Source organism: Hyla sarda, chromosome 4 (genome assembly GCF_029499605.1).
Source record: "Hyla sarda isolate aHylSar1 chromosome 4, aHylSar1.hap1, whole genome shotgun sequence".
In the NCBI taxonomy this organism is placed as follows: domain Eukaryota; kingdom Metazoa; phylum Chordata; class Amphibia; order Anura; family Hylidae; genus Hyla; species Hyla sarda.
In genome coordinates, this window is record NC_079192.1 from 272662425 (window position 1) to 272679759 (window position 17335).

The window sequence follows — 17335 nt, forward strand, 5'->3', positions numbered from 1 at the left end:
CGAAGCCTGTCCGGGTATGCTGGGAGTTGTAGTTTTGCAACAGCTGGAGGAATCCTGGTTGGAAAAGACTGGACTAGACTTCAGTGCAAAGCCAGAATGCCTGATTCACGCTGCGTTTTTCTCAGTTTCCGTTACAGAACGTTTAATTTAGTTTCCGAAAATGTAAAAATCTACTGTGTACGGAAAAAAATGATATATATTTTATATGGGGGGAAAAAATATTCTGCTGTATAGCTTACTGTGGAATCCATTTACTGAGATATATACATACACCCTTTTTTATTGTGGTTTTTTATATATAATTTTTAATTTTTTACTCTTCAAGTGTATATGTTAAACGAAAGTCGATATGCCGTGTGAACCCAGTAACAGGGACATTCCTCTATAATGCTCCCTCTGGCCCCCATATGGGGCTCCTGGACGTGGCCCCAGGTGTACACGGGCTCTTGACACTCCCTCACACTACATAACTGTAGCAGATTCTTTAGAAATATGGCACAGACTTGTCATGTTCTTACAGATCCGTAGCTTTAGATCACATGGTCTCTATCCTATGGTTTTGGATGGCAGCTGTATAGTGGATAATGTAGGCTGGGGTTCACACTGCAGATTTGTCCATGGGAATGTTCGGTGGCTTACAGTATAATACATATGGCAGACGTGTTACCAGATCTCTTCAGCGCAGTTCTACCTTCATGTCCATTTCTGATGCGCAAAGTGCTCCGTTTCATTGTGGATTTTCCCTTTTTTAATTTATTAGCAGTAAAAAGATTACATTTAAAGAAAACTATACCCACTTTTCCAATCTCCTGGCATTGTGCCCCCAGCCATGACGTTCTTAGTCTACATATCAATACTGCAGCCAGTAAGACCGCTCCATGGGCCTTTCTTGATGTAAATGGCACCCAAGTGTGTGTGTGTGTGTGTGTGTGTGTGTTTTATCTTTTTGTGTATGTGCCAGCAGTTTTCCAGCACATGTGGCAAGTAGTGTGAGGCTATGTTCACACAGGGTTTGGGCAATTAAAAAAAGAAAAAAAATTTATATATATATATATATATATATATATATATATATATATTTATATTTATATTTATATTTATATTTATATTTATATTTATATTTATTTTTTTTTTTTGCTTGCAGCAGAATGGCTGTAACATCTGAGAGCTCTGATACATACTCTAACTGCGATAAGCCCTGCATGGATGGAATACCCTTTTTAAGGCTGGGTTCACTCCACATTTTTGCAATACAACAATTCAATTTGAAAACCATATGGAACCGTATTGAAAACCATATTCATTGACTCTCCATTGAAAACCCTATGCTAAAAGATGCATCCCGTTGTGTCTGTTTTGCATCCTGTAGGGTTAGTCAGGTTTTTTTCCCCGTACCCAAAACCGTAGCCAGGTGAAAAACCGTATTGAAACTTATACTTTTTATTTTTTTATTATTTTTATATAAACATGGGAGTCAATGGGAACCGTAGAAAACATCTGGTTTTCACCATACGGCTTTTGACTTTGCAAAGTTTTTTCTTTTTCTTGGAATTTTAAATCAAAGTGAAACTTTATTCATAATGGAATGAAAAGTAAAAAGGTATGCATTTTTTTTTCTTAAAAAACAGATGCAACCGGACATCATTTTTCAAACCGTATACAAATTAAAATTTGCACATGTTTTGAGGAATCCGTTTTTCATTCAAATACTTGATAAGGGAACTGTATTGCAAAAATGTGGTGTCAACCCAGCCTAAGACCAGTCCATAACATTATGTTGTTAATAAACATCAGTCAACCAACTATAACCAGTTACACTAAGGCTCCCGTGAGCGGCGTTGTGTTCTGCAGCTCAGCCGTCTCCTTACACCATGACAAGCCTTATGGCATTATGTAGGACAGGCTCCATGTGATATGGAAAGATCAGTGTCTGACATAAGATCATTCACTCAGATCAGAGTGACTAGAAAAAACATCATGGTTTCTTGCTGTAATGTAGAAAGGCTGGTTAGGTAAATAAGTGTGAACTGCGCTCTGATCAATGGTTACAGTAAACTCTTTATTTGTCTATTATTTCACTGTCTGTATTACAGCTGTAAGTCCTGGTCCAACCACAGGTTAAATAACCTAAACTGATGGCATCATGTGGCTCTGTGATCCTGGTTGGATTAGGATTTAACAGGTTACGGTCATTCATATAATCCTTTTTGTTTGGGCATCCAGACACGTCAAAAGTTTAGTTTGCACTTGGTCTCAGCCCTGAGATTCGCTGCAGTTACGAGTAATTGTGATATTTTTCATTCCACTGCTGGATGCCCAATCCAACTAATGTGCTCCATAGACTATAATGGAGCTTATCAGTCAGATCGGTGGTTGGGGAGCTGCAGCACGCTTCGTTTGGCTATAACTTACTGCTGGTCTCTGGACTGAGAACTGGGGCGTTCTAAGCTTTTGACTTGTCTGGGCAACATTTCAAAAGTGTGTAGAAATGACAGTGAGACCATGATATGGATGCGGAAATGCAGCCATATTCTTCTTGTGTTAGGCCGGGTTCACACGACGTTTTTTTTTTTTTTTGCAATACAGTTCCCGTATCAGGTTTTTGATAAAACAAATTCCTCAAAACCGGACTAAACTGTATCAAAACGTATGCAAATTTTAAACGGTATACTGTAGAAAACGTATACGGTTTAAAAAAAAAAAAAGTCCGGTTGCATCGTTTTTTTTTTTTTATTTCTTTAAGAAAATGTATATGGGAACTGTGTTGCAAAAACGTGGTGTGAACCCAGCCTTACATCTGCCTTTAAAATGTAGCAGCTTAAATTATCCAACCTGTGTGAGGGGTTTGCAGACCAGTATACAGGGAAGCGGCACCGGATTCCTCTATACGAGTGTCTGTGTGATAACAGGTTGTTACTATGAGCCCTCCCATCCTCCACTAGTAAGACTGGACGGCTTTGGCTAATTCTTAGACTCTGCTGTCTTTCTAATAAGCTGTTACCTGAGGATGTTTGAGGTTTTACCTCTTTCATTTGGCAAAGCAATTACTGCGGCCCTGTATGTCATGTGCTGGCTTACCTGAAATGTGGTTTCATGCCCCCTTCCCCATCAGGTTACTTGTGAGGCCAGGCATTGGAAAGGCTGGCTATATGCATTAGACTTGTCGGCAAAGCCCACTAATTTAGGTAGAACCAGCTGACCATGACAGGTAATGCTACAGAGTTATAGGTGTACTATCCATGGGATAGGGTCTAACAACCTGAGATGGAAATACCCCTTTAAATCATTTACCCCAAGATTTGTCTCGGGGGCCGTTTTCCTCCATTCTTTGGATCAGTGGGGTGTCAGGAGTTAAACCACCACTGAGAAGTTAGTTATTCCCTATCCTGTGGATATGGATTATTTTGCATATTAGGATATCCCTTTTAAGGATTGGCAATGTTTAATTTAAATTGTCTGATCTTATTGTTCTAAGGGGTGGCACATGTGTTAATATATTTATGGAATTGAAAGGGTGTTTTCAACTATCCCATGTGTATGACCACCTCAACCCTTGGGCCCTGTAGTCATTGTGATCGTTGCATTCATAATCTCTTCCTTGGTGGTTATATAGCTGATCTCAGGTGGAGCTGTGTTGGCTCTGTAAAGACATTCATGGTATCTCTACAATATGCTTTGTGTTTGACAGGTAGGAGATCCTCTTCTGTGATGCCCACAAACAGTTAGCGATATACCATAAGATTTGTTACCAAAACCACTGTATAATGCATTACGGACAACAGTACTTGTGTACAGAGTTATTCAGACTAGGAGGTAGGGAAGGACTATGGTCTGGAACTCCTTTCATCCCTGACTAGTGTTAATGTCACCCCGGTCATTAGACCTTGGTTGGCAAGTTTAACCACATTCTGTTGACTTCTCTTATCGGTTTAGGTCATTGATATTTGATTTTCGGCAGGCATGGGCTACATGGTGAACTTTTACCTGTGCGAAAAATTCCTAATATTATGGCAATCCCCCTTTCAAAACATCTGTCCAGTTTGGATATCTTGTAACAGTTGGAAAGTGGTCTCTGAAGCCTCTTACTATGAGGAAAGCTGAGTATTTATGAGGTTTACTGTGACCACATGTGACAGTGTAGCCCCTAGAAACATGCATGCTCGTCCCTGTCATTCTCAGTACTTGTATGAGGTCATGTCCTTCTCAGAAATGTCCTAGATATTTATAAAGGTATGTTCTAGAGATGAGCAAACTTACAGTAAATTCGATTTGTCACAAACTTCTCGGCTCGGCAGTTGATGAATTTTCCTACGTAAATTAGCTCAGCCTTCAGGTGCTCCGGTGGGCTGGAAAAGGTGGATACAGTCCTAGGAGTCTCCTAGGACTGTATCCACCTTTTCCAGCCCACCGGAGCACCTAAAAGCTGAACTAATTTATGCAGGAAAAGTCAACTGCGGAGCCGAGAAGTTCGTGACGAATCGCATTTACTGTGAGTTCGCTCATCTCTAGTATGTTCATACAGAGCAGGTATGCTGAAGACTATCTGCAGCATTTCCCCAGCTTATCCACAACTGGGGTTTAAAAGCACTTTTATTCTGTGAAACGCAGAATTTTCTGCATTGTTCTCTGCTCTGTGGCCATAGGGGGTACCATATTGTATATGCTTGTGCAGATGTTGGCTCCTCCACCTTATGCCAAGTGTTCACACATGGAAGATTATTCTCCATGGCACTATTGGGATGTGGTTCCTTGTTGAGTCCATGGAGTGGTTGGTTTTAGATGTTTAGCATGTTACTTGAGTTGTGATTTCCCATACAGGTCAATAACAGTAATATAAAGATTATCTGAAGACAACATCTAAGTTTGCTATAGGAAGTGTCTTTCTTGTAGAGCCTTCTCCCCTTTTCTATGAAAAGCATGGGGTTTGCTGACAGGTCAGTTTTGTTTTTGCCCTGTGTATACATGGCTGGCCTGCTGTTTCCAGACACCATATGTGCTGGGGTTTGGAGGCAGTGGCAGCTGTTGTGAAGCATGTCACCATTTCCCTATATTGGGAATATTTGGAGCCTCGTGGCCTGCCAGCTTTATGAAATCACATGAGGACACCAGCCTTCCATAATCTCCCTAAGGCTCTTTCCTATGCTCTTCAGTTAGGCATATGCTTCCTCTTCTCTATGGGATATTTTTAGCTTTATGCATCTAAACAGTTATTATCCTTGTACATGCATTATTACAGGAGTAGGAATAGGTAAGGACATCTGTATGGTATTAACGTATTGGGGAAGATATATAAAAACCTGTCCAGAGGAAAAATTGCAGAGATCGCTTCTTTCATTTTTTCAGAGGCCTTTTCAAAAATAAAAAGCAGTCTGGTTGGGCAACACAGCAACATTTCCTCTGGACAGACTTTGATAAATCTGCCCCAATATTATGATTATTGCTTTCATGGTAGACTTGCTGCTTGTATGTGCCTATTTTATGCCAGTAGAGGTAAGGTTTTGCATTATCAGGTTTCAGGATGATTTCCGGTGGCGATCTTATAACCACATGAACTACTGAATACTAATATATGAGGGATTTACCAATGTCTTTGTCAGTCGGATAGCACTTGGTGGCATCCGTCATTCTGATATACGTTTTGTTCACCACCCAATGGTAGGCCAAGTCTATAGCTACATTTACTGTATACACTGGGAGCTTTCCTGTCATAAATGCTAAATAGTGTGTGACGAGCCTAGGCTGCTGTTCACATACTAAAGATGATGAGCTATTTGGTGCATATTCTGAGCCACAGGAAAAATGTATCTGAAGTGTTCATGTGTTCATTCTTAGGAACTGAAAGGGACTGGTCCTGGTATGGATCCACTAAGGCCCTGTTCACACAACAGAATTTCCGTGCCAAATTCACATAGATTCTGCTGTGCTGTGCACGCGGCGGAATTTCAGTGCCAGATGTTTCCGGCACCGAAATTCCATTTTCAATGGATTTTCAAGTCCAAGCAGAATGTATAGCAGTCTATTAGATGGCGTATTCCTGTGCGGTCATAGGACTGGCATATTTTGCCGGCACCCTGCAGTGTGCGCAATGTCCACACGGATATTCTCTATGCGGACATTCCATCGTGTGAACATAGCCTAACACTTCCACTTGAGGTCAGCTGCCATCTTGCATTGCTGACCCTCATGTAAGTAAATGTCAGATTTACCATGTGAGCATACCTTGAGAGTGTAAAGAACCCTTCACTTAGCTGTGCCCGTACATGGCTGCTTCTTGCCATCTGATTGTACTGCCCATATACTCTGTGCCCTTTACCTCTGGTAGTTGCTATTCTGCAGTCAATGGTGGTAGTCGGTCTGTTATTGTATTTAGTCATTTATTAACTTGCAGGATAGGAGTGACCAACATGATGGCAGCATGCTGATCTTTATGGTGGAGGAGAGGTCAGATACAGTGTGATCCAGTAAAGGTGTGTCTCTTTTTGTTGTGAGCTCATCTGATACAGTAGTGTGGCACGTAATCCTCACACCCTTTTTTGGGCTGACTCATATACGTACTTTAAGTCTGTGGAGAGCTGTAGGATGTTCCTGACTTTCTTCCAGGGGAAGTGTGTAGTTTTTCATCATCCTTGCGATCAGTCATGACCTTTGTGAATGCGGTACCAGGCTGGTCTGTGGAATGGCTGTGCGTGCTGCTCAGACCTGTTCTGTGGCTTCTTACATGTGTCTCTGCTCTCACTGTTCTCCATTACACACTAGTGACGTCTGGCTCGTCATCCCTCCACAAGCATATGTTGTTATACATTAAATATTTACAGTAGGCTTCAGCTCCTTTAGTGACTGGAGTATATACTTTGCTATGAATCTTACAATATAATTCCTGGATCACTGCAGCTTCGGAGTCCATTATCTGCTGATGAAAGGATAAGGCTGAACTGAAGGTTATGCCGAAATATTGTCTGTCTTGCTTGTGGCTAAATGGCCTTCAGCCCAGTAAGACATTAGTGGCTGAGCATGACTTCAGTGTGATCATACCCTCAGGGGGAAATGGACTATGGAGGTTTAAGAGCAGTAAATCCAGCCTTACTGTCAGGGTGCCCCATAGGTCTGAGCTTTATCTTTTCGGGTGTGTAAGTATGAATAGGCTTTAGAGCAGTGGTCTACAACCTGCGGACCTCCAGATGTTGCAAAACTACAAGACCCAGCATGCCCGGACAGCCAACGGCTGTCCGGGCATGCTGGGAGTTGTAGTTCTGCAACATCTGGAGGTCCGCAGGTTGAAGACCATTGCTTTAGAGCTTGGATACCGGTCATGGATAAGGATTCATTGGCTGGCGTGGACTCTGCATTTCCTGTATGTTACTTTCACTTCTCTGAAATAACAATAAAGCCTAAACCTCAGCAATTGTGTGTTCTCCTGATGTTTCCTGCCTCAGGCTGCCATGGTATTGCTGAATGTGCACACGTCTCCAGTGTGGAGCTACATGCAAGCTCTGTAGCCTTTTATACTGTTGGCCAATGCTAAACACCATTGTAATGTGGAGACCGTTCCTTTTTTTTTATCTTGTTTGAGAACCTGTTCTGAAATTAACTGTTTGCAGCCTGGTGTCCAGAAGTACCCAGTCACTTACTCAAGTCACTCATTTCTAAGGTTTTATGAATTATGAGTACAGCCGTTGGCATGAAAAATGTAGGAGGCCATATGCTGACCTGCGGCATGTAACAGATGTTCATTGTTTGCTATGACAGCATATCGCCGCCGCCGCTAGTGTCCCAGGCAAACACTTCACCTCCTGTACACAATGGTTGTATGACTTACATTGCAGCCATGTGTCTTTATAGACAAAACTATGTATCCCTGCCCATTGGGCTCTGTTAGGCTCTGTCTAAGCCAGTGTTTTCCAACCAGGGTGCCTCCAGCTGTTGCAAAACTACATCTCCCAGCATGCCTGGTCTTCAACCTGCAGACCTCCAGATGTTGCAAAACTACAACTCCCAGCATGCTTGGACAGCAGTTGGCTGTCCGGGCATGCTGGGAGTTGTAGTTTTGCAACAGCTGGAGGCACCCTGGTTGGGAAGCAAGCCATGTTTGGCCTATCTGTTAACATACCGTAAGTATGTGTACTGCTTACTATTGATCGGCCAGTGCAGGCTCTTCATACATCCCTATGTTATCACTTCTAACATTACACCCTCCATGAGACCTGGACGTATTAGTCTAGTATCTTGATGTGAGATGGATATCTGTGTGTAAATCTGATGTACAAAAGTATATCTGTGCATTTTGGTATTTTCTCCCACAACTCCAGTGCCTGGTCTGGCTTTCCCAGGGAAGTACGTGTCTATTCTTGGCTGGAGATACGTGTGAATTCCTGAACAACAAGTGCAGCATAACTTCACTGTGCACTGTCTGTACAATGCAGATGGGGGGGTTCTTTAGTTTTCTCCTCCTTTTTCTATTTCCCTTCTCTCTATATCTGATTCCTTTACAGATCTGACATGCCAAGCATGTAAGGTATTCAAAGAACTTGAAGAAATCATTAAGGGTGGGGGTTGTCTAAGACCAGTAATTTAGCAGAATACCTTTATGAAGACCTGGAAATGACAATCTTAAAATACAACCCTGTGGGAGCAGCCCTCTTATTGTGTCCTGTGACCTGTAGATATTTTGAATGCCAAGGGGGATTAGCTTTTGGCAGTCAGACTGGATAGAAACAGCAGGGAAGCAAAAATAGTTTTTTTTTTTTTTTCGATATGGTTTTAAGAATTTTATGTTACGGTGTAATTGTTTATGGTAGCTTTTTTCCCCACATGGTTATGTGAACTAATGCAATTCTCTCTAGATTGTCCATTTATCTTTATTATAGGATGCATTGAGCTATCTATGCTTAACCCGATGTCCTCTGAACTTATGTCCTTCCTTCTGCACTTATCACTTCATAGTAAATAGCCCATAGCTCACTTCATGGGATTGATCACTTCTGTGTATATAATGATTACAGCAGTGCTTTACACTCCATTGGTCCCTGTCCCCATTGGGGCTCAATCTAAATTCACCTAGAAGTATGTTTTTGGCGTGTGGGAGGAGACTGTAGTTCCCTGAGTAAACCCACACTAATATAACTAGAACTATTTTGCTTAAAATAACTCATTAGAACCTGTTCAATTTTATAAATGCTTTTTAATAATGGTAGCATAAGAAAGTAGTGCCCTGTACTCTTTTTGATAAAGGTAGATCACTTAATAGGTCTTAATCAGGAGCCTCAGTATGATTTCTTATGGCTTCCCCATGAGCCAGCATGCAAAGAGCACCTGATAGAGGGGAGGGAATGCACTTAAAGGGGTACTCCTGGTAAAAAAAAAAAAATTTACCAACTGGTGCAAGAACCCTTCCAGTACTTATCACCTGCTGTATGCTCCACAGGAAGTTCTTATTTTTGAATTTCCTTTCTGCCTGACCACAGTGCTCTCTGCTAACACCTCTGTCCATGTTAGGAACTGTCCAGAGTAGGAGCAAATCCCCATAGCAAACCTATCCTGCTCCGGACAGTTCCTAAAATGGACAGAGGTGTCATCAGAGAGCACTGTGGTCAGACAGAAAGGAAATTAAAAAAAGAACTTCCTGTGGAGCATACAGCAGGTGATAAGTACTGGAAGGGTTAAGATTTTTAAATAGAAGTAAATTACAATTGTTTGACTTTCTGGCACCAGTTGATAAAAAAAATAATTTATATTTATATATAATTTTTTTTTTTCCCAGTGGATTACCTCTTTTTAAATCACCTGTGAACCAGAATAGCATTTGCTCAAGGTCTGCATACATAAAGATAAAAGCTTCTTTCATGTACAGAGCACACCTGAGATAATGTCAGAGCAGAACTATTTGTGTGTGAAGTTTCTGGAAGGAGTAATTGCAGGTTAGATGGCCTCCTTCATGTACTTGTTAAGAAAGCATTGTCCTCTGGATCACCTTGACGATAAAAGGAAGCAAATATGTCATGCTTAACATAGGTATGATCTCAGACCAAGCTTACAGTAACTTGAGTCGACCAACATTATGTCAAGATACTTGTTATTTCATCGTCCTGATATTTGTCACTTTTGTTACCAGTTCTGATAAACTTTTCTCTACTAACCCCTTGGTTTGCTGTTGCTTTGGTATCCCACCCTGAAATTGCTGCCATAATGTCCTACACATAGTAGAAGTGACACTGCAGCCAATCGCTGACCTCAGCAGTCTCTACCTGCATATATGTCATGTGCATGATATATGGGACGTCCTCACAGCACCTCCAGTGATATGCAAAAGTATTACCAAATGGAGTACAGTTTGTTTGTTTTTTCTCACCTTTGATCTGTCTCTAAACCTTTATTTTATCTACTGGAAAACCCTCTTAAATCACTCTCAATGTACTTGCTTAACTATTGGGGAGATTTTTCAAAACCTAGGCAGAGGAAGAGTTGCTGCAGTTACCCAAAGCAACTAATCAGATTGTTTGTTTGCTTCTTTCTTTTTAAAAAGGAAAAATAAATCTGGTTGCAATGGGTAATTGTTCCACATTTTATTTGCACAGGTTCCAATAAATCTCCTTCCATGAATAAGTACATGGTCACTTTTATAATCTATCTCCCTGGAAGAAAGGGGAACCACCCCCCCAAAAAAATTATATAATTATTATATATTTTTTTTTTTTTAATGCTGTGGTGTCACACTGCTATAAGCCACAAGTGCAGTATCTGTCAGTTTCCAGACAAAATGGTGTAGCATGCAGCACTGTCTTTACAGAAATTACCAAACCATTTTATCCCCTATTCAAAGATTGGGGGATAAGATGTCTGCTTGCTGGGGGTCCAGCTGCAGGGACTCCCACCAATCTCCAGACCAGCACCCCGGTGTTCTGAACATTTATGTTCAGAATGCCAGCTTCGGGCTTCCGTGTTCATGATGTCACGGCACGCCCCCTCCATGCATGTCTGTGGAAGGGGACATGATGGCTATGGAGCAGAAGTACTCGGACCATAGCTGACGTTCTCAACATAAATGTTCAGAACACCAGGGTGCCAGCCTGGAGATCAGACATCTTATCCCTTATCCTTTTGGACACACACTTACATAGCCCCATTCCAAGTCTGGATCACTGCAGCTTCCATTTGCCTCCAACTGGTCCCACAATCTCGTCTTCTTCTTGGTATTTTGTGGATCACGAATATAAAACTTAATTTTTATTTATACAAAAGTAAATACGTTTTATAATATGGAGTGAAGTGAACACCACTACTTCTACTCTTCTATGTAGGTATAAAGTGCCATTCTAGGTAAATATGCATTTTCGTATACATTTTTTGTCCTAAACGCAACCAACTAAGAAATTCTGTGAACTTAGACTATGCAGTTTAAAGGTGCCCCAGATTTGCAAACAGCCGGAGCCACAGTGATACATTTGGCACATTGGGGGGCATCTTTTTTTTTTTTTTTTTTTTTTTTTTTGCTGGTTCTCTTACAACCCCCCCAACACCCCCCACCCCAATGAATTATCAGTGCTGTGCTGTCCCCACATCATGTCACCACAAGCGCTCCTCTGCTCATCCTCCTATAAGTTGCAGGCCGCTGGCGCTAGAAATCTGTACTGTACTACAAATAACTTTTCCCGGGTTTTGGTACAGTCTTCACTGTCCTGCGCTGCGGTCCTCTTACTGTTTCCTTGGGACGGGAAAGTCACAGAGCCGCTAGCGGGACATCATGTATGAAGCCGGCTGGCTCCTTACATGACAGTGGGCTCAGCCTATCAGCGGCCGAGGCGGGACATCGCTGTGGCCGGTGATAGGCTGATGGCTCTGTGACATTCCCAGGACCTCAGCGGAGGGACCGTGAGTTCGGTAACGGGGAACGTTGGAAGGTGAGTTAAAGTTTTTGTTTTGCAGCCCGGGCAACGTTATTTGTAGTACAGTACAGATTTCCAGTGCTGGCAGCCCGCAGCTCATAGGATGATGAGCAGAGGAGCGCTTGCTGGTGACATGATTTGGGGACAACGCAGCTGATAATTCATTGGGGGGGGGGGGGTGGCGGAAGAAAAGCAGAACAGCGCTCGTCACATATTAGTTCCCCAATGTGGGAACAGCGCGCTGCGGCTGATAACTCACTCATTCGAGGGGATATGGGCAAAATTCATATCGTGCAGGAAAAAATTTCGGTATTCGTTATGAACCTGTATACCGCCCAGCACTACTGATCAGTGTTATCTGTTATCTTCTGCTCTGGTCTGCTCAATCTCAGACCAGACCATAAGACCCGTAGGAGGCAGGTGAAGGGACCTCCGTCTGCCGTTCTGGTGACCGCACTGCTGCAGATGCCGTGATCTGTATTGATCACGGCATCTGAGGGGTTAATGGCGGACATCCACGCGATTGCAGATGTAAGCCATCACCAGCGGGTCCCTGTCTTTTATTAGCAGCCGGGACCTGCCACTCATGACCCGAACATCGCTCTGATGCTCACGGTAACGTATAGGATGTAAATGTACGTCCTGGTGCGTTAAGTACCACAGCACCAGGATGTACATTTTACGTCCTGCGTCGTTAAAGGGGTACTTCACTGGAAAACTTTTCAAATTTTTTTTTTTTTTAATCAACTGGGGCCAGAAAGTTAAAACAGATTTGTAAATTACTTCTATTTGAAAATATTAATCCTTCCAATACTTATCAGCTGCTATATGCTCCACAGAAAGTACTTTTTCGTCTTGAATTTCCTTTGTCTTCTGACACCTCTGTCCATGTCAGGAACTATCCAGAGCAGGAGAGGTTTGCTATGGGGATTTGCTCCTACTCTGGACAGTTCCTGACATGGACCAAGGTCTCAGCAGAGAGCACTGGTCAGACAGAAAGGAAATTCTGGCACCAGTTGAGTTATAAAAAATTCCAGCAGAGTACTCCTTTTAAGGATTCAGGGCATACAGGTACGTCCTTGGTCCTTAACCCTTTAACAACCACGGACGTAAATGTACATCCTGGTTTGGCGGTACTTTGCGCACCAGGACATATATTTACGTCCGTGTATGACCACGAGCATCGGCGTGGTGCTCACGTCATACACGGCAGGTTCTGGCTGCTATCAGCAGCCGGGGATCCGCCGGTAATGGCCGACATACGCGATTGCACGGATGTCCGCCATTAACCCCTCAGATGCCGTTATCCGCACAGATCACGGCATCTGCGGCAGTGCGCATGTTAAAATAGATGATCGGATTGCTGCCTTATGGGGACATAAAAAGTTTAAAAAAAAAAAAGTTGAAAAATGTTCAAAAAAAGTGAAAAATCCCCTCCTCAATAAAAATGAAAATTGTCAGTTTTTCCCGTTTTGCACCCAAAAAGCGTAATTTTTTTTTAAAACATATTTTGTATCGCTATGATCCCGTACGGTGAACGGTGTAAACGTAAAAAAAAAGTCCAAAAATGCAGCTTTTTTGGTCACATTTTATTCAAAAATATTTTTATTAAAAATGATCTAAGTTTTATATATGCAAATGTGGTATCGATAAAAAGTACAGATGACAGCGCAAAAATTTGCCCTATATACGGAAAAATGAAAAAGTTGTAGGTGGTCAAAATAGGGCAATTTTAGATTACTGTTTTTGTACGAAAAGTTTTTAGATACTTTAATTTTTTTAGTGGTACAAAAATATAAAAGTATCTAGCCATGGGTATCATTTTAATCGTATAGACCCACAGATTAAAAAACACATGTTATTTTTACCGTAAAGTGTATAGCGTGAAAACAAAACCCTCCAAAATGTGCAAAATATTTTTTGGGGTTCGCTGTACATTTTATGGTAAAATGAGAGGTTTCATTACAAAGTACAATTGGTCACGCAAAAAACAAGCCCTTATATGGGTCTGTAGAAGGAAATATAAAAGTTATGGATTTTAGGAGAGGAGGAAAAAAATAAAATGAAAAAAAATAAAATTGGCCTGGTCCTTAAGGTCAAAATGGGCTTGGCCCTTAGGGGGTTAAGTACCAGGGCGCAAGGGCGTACCAGGGCGCAAGGGCGTACCTGTACGCCCTTCATTCTTTTAAAGGGCTTATCCAGGAAAAAACTTTTTTATATATCAAATGGCTCCAGAAAGTTAAACAGATTTGTAAATTACTTCTATTAAAAAAATCTTAATCCTTTCAGTACTTATGAGCTGCTGAAGTTGAGTTGTTCTTTTGTGTCTAAATGCTCTCTGATGACACCTGTCTCGGGAACCGCCCAGTTTAGAAGCAAATCCCCATAGCAAACCTCTTCTACTCTGTGCAGTTCCCGAGACAAGCAGAGATGTCATCAGAAAGCACTGCTGCCAGACAGAAAAGAACTCAACTTCAGCAGCTGATAATTATTGAAAGGATTTTTTAATAGAAGTTATTTACAAATCTGTTTAACTTTCTGGAGCCAGTTGATATAAAAAAATTTTTTTTTTTTCCTGGAATACCCCTTTACGATGTTAATTGTCGCACGGAGTGTCAGCCGTGCACCAAATGTATTAAATGTTGCATGGACCTTAATACTTGTCCCATAGAATTATATAGGACAGGGTTGAACTGCCCTGTGAGAACTTTTATAAATCTGACCCATGCGACTTTTGTGAGGCTTTTTACAAAAAGTCGCCTATGATAAATTGTGACCACTCTAAAAAGAACACTTCAGGAAGTTTAAACAGTCGAAATGAAATGTTGCAGAAAGTTGCGCTGGACCAGCTGTTACTGCCTGTCATTATTTCAGTACAAACGTAGACTAGTTTGTATCTGTCTCCCCATGGAGGGCTGTTGAGCAATGTTGGTGTCTGGGATATATGGGATCCTATGATGGAGGAGAACAGAAATAACTGGTGTGACCCCAGCCAATGTCTCCTGAAGTGTAGCTGCCTGTTATATAACCTGTCATTAGAGGATTCAGACATGTAAATAGGTTTCCCACATGATATGAACGCCTCTGAAAGAATACATGAAGTGTGCCTTCTCTTCAGCAGAATCCAGTATGGTATATATAATGGGCCCTTCTTACTGGATGCTAACAGATAAAACAAGTTTCAGTGAAGGTCATGGGTGCTGTAAATCTAGTTGAAGCCTGACATGGGTTACCCAGTCTATCATTATAATTCCTCATGTTGTTGTTGGCTGTCTCTGTTTTCTGTTGTCAGACTTTGGTTCCTTCTGGATAAATCCCCTTCTGTACTAGATCTGATTTTTCAAGCTTTTTATTGCAGGACCTTGTTAACACATTCAGGACACATGTTAAAGTCTAGAAGGGCACAAAAATGGTAAAATATACATATATGTAGGCAGCCATCTTCTGTTAGCACTAATGTTCGATGCGAAGGATGATGGCTCTATAGTTTTGCTGTTGTTTGCATGTAGTGCTCAATCCTGTAGTTTGAATTAAGCAGCTAGTCCCATGCTTGACCACCACTTCATATACCCAGGGGTATACCAGGCCCCTATATTAGTGCAGTTTACAGCCATAAGAACCAAACCTTACAGAAGAAACCGAAGATAAAAATGTTGATTTCTCACCTCTTAAAATTTCAGATGCTTTGGGGGTCTCCATGCCTCATTATTTTCTTGCGGCAAGAACATGCTGGACATTCAGGTGACTGGTGCAGACCACCATTCAAAATGTGCAATGTTTCAGCTGCCCATGCAGCCTTTTTCAAGCAAGTTGCTTGAAAAAGGCTGCATGGGCAGCTGAAACGTTGCACATCATTTTGATGGAATAAAGCTATTTTTTTGCACTGGATTTTTGCTGCGGCCATTCTTTCTTTGGAATATATATAATATAATCTTTTACCTCTATAGTGGATGACTCCAATCCCCGCGCGATCATACTTGCTGGCTATTTTTGGCGGCCCCCAGCTACTGAAAACAGCTGGGGGCTGCAGAGTATGGTGCGGGCATGAGTCAGGAGCCTGCTCCATACACCACTCTGAGCGCTGCCGTGCTTGTCGGGGGCTTTCTAGTCTGGCCCTGCTTGCTCGGTATCCGGAACTGCATATCCGGGGCGTTTGGTGATAGGAATTCTACATCCCTACAACAAATATGGATTAGGACAGCTAAGGCCAGTGATTGGCTGCAGTGGTCACATGGATGTATGGCTTGTCACTGCTCCAGGAGAGTAGAGACCTCCACAGCTAGTGAGAACTTAATAGGCAAGTAATAAACTGCTGTCTAGCCACAGTACCATGCAGTCCGTTTTTCTATAGCATCTTGTATGTTGGTGCTGTTTTGGCTCCATCACACAACTTGTGGCCAAGCACCGGTTTGGCATAGTAACCTTGCTACCTTTGCTGGTGTAATGAAAGTCAGTTGAATGTTGAGCTCTAAAGGAGTCTGCGTTTGCCCTTTGTGGCTTTGCGGAGACTACTGCTGATGCTTTCTGTGGTCTTTGTAGATGGACACGAGCAGCTGTGTGAAGGAATCTCTAGCAGCTGTATTGTTCAGGAAGCCAGAAGCTGACAGAACACACTGGTGAACTAAATCCAGCCGCCCCTTTCTGCTAACCCGTACAGTTTGGGTTAACCCTTCCTATTTTAGTCAGGACTATCCAACAGTCTGTTTTTAATACAGATGGGATTGTGCTACATTTTCAGTTGGTTAAGTATAAGAGCGTATGTCTAGCTCTGTCACTGCAAGCCTGCTTGGGTACGAATGCTGGCGGGAAGCTGTTGCTTTATCTAGTTCCCACGGGTACGGAATGCTTTGTTGCGTGTGAAAAAAAGAGATAAAATATTCTTATCAACTTTTTTTATAAATCTAGTTGCTGTTTACCCATCCCACACGTGGTAAAATAGACATTTTTATTTATTTGCAATTTTATTTCTAAGCAGAATTAACATTGAAACAGATCTAACCTCTTAAAATAACTAGTCATTGGGGTGACGGATCACAATAGATGCAATCTATTATGTCACAGGCAAACCTTTTAGTGCTGTATATATAAAGTTATGGAGTGCACCAAAGACCTTCTGAAACACTATCTTATATCCTACCTTCCCCAATACCTTTACTATAGGTGGACTGTGGTTTCCCTTAAATTTCAGCTAGGCCCCCAGAAAATAATATAGTTAAATGGAAGAAAAATTGCATTAAAGCTTCTCCATGTGTCACATCAGCTGATTGGTGGCTGTACTGCCTTGTGTATCTACAGAACAAGACTCCCCCCACTCATCAAGGTATTGAGGGGCCATCAGGTATTTTGATGATGTCTTGATGGAGTGATGGTTAAATATCTAGTCTGACTCCCTTAAACTAGAAGAGCGAGCTCTGCAGCCAACTCTGTTCAGTCTGTAGGATATTGTGGCTGTATTA

General features: G+C 41.9%; 1 protein-coding gene across 7 annotated transcripts in view; it reads left to right on the forward strand.

The window, feature by feature from the left end:
• RASSF3 (Ras association domain family member 3) overlaps window positions 1–17335 on the forward strand; it is a 163797-nt gene that overhangs the window by 126211 nt on the left and 20251 nt on the right. The window lies entirely within an intron of this gene.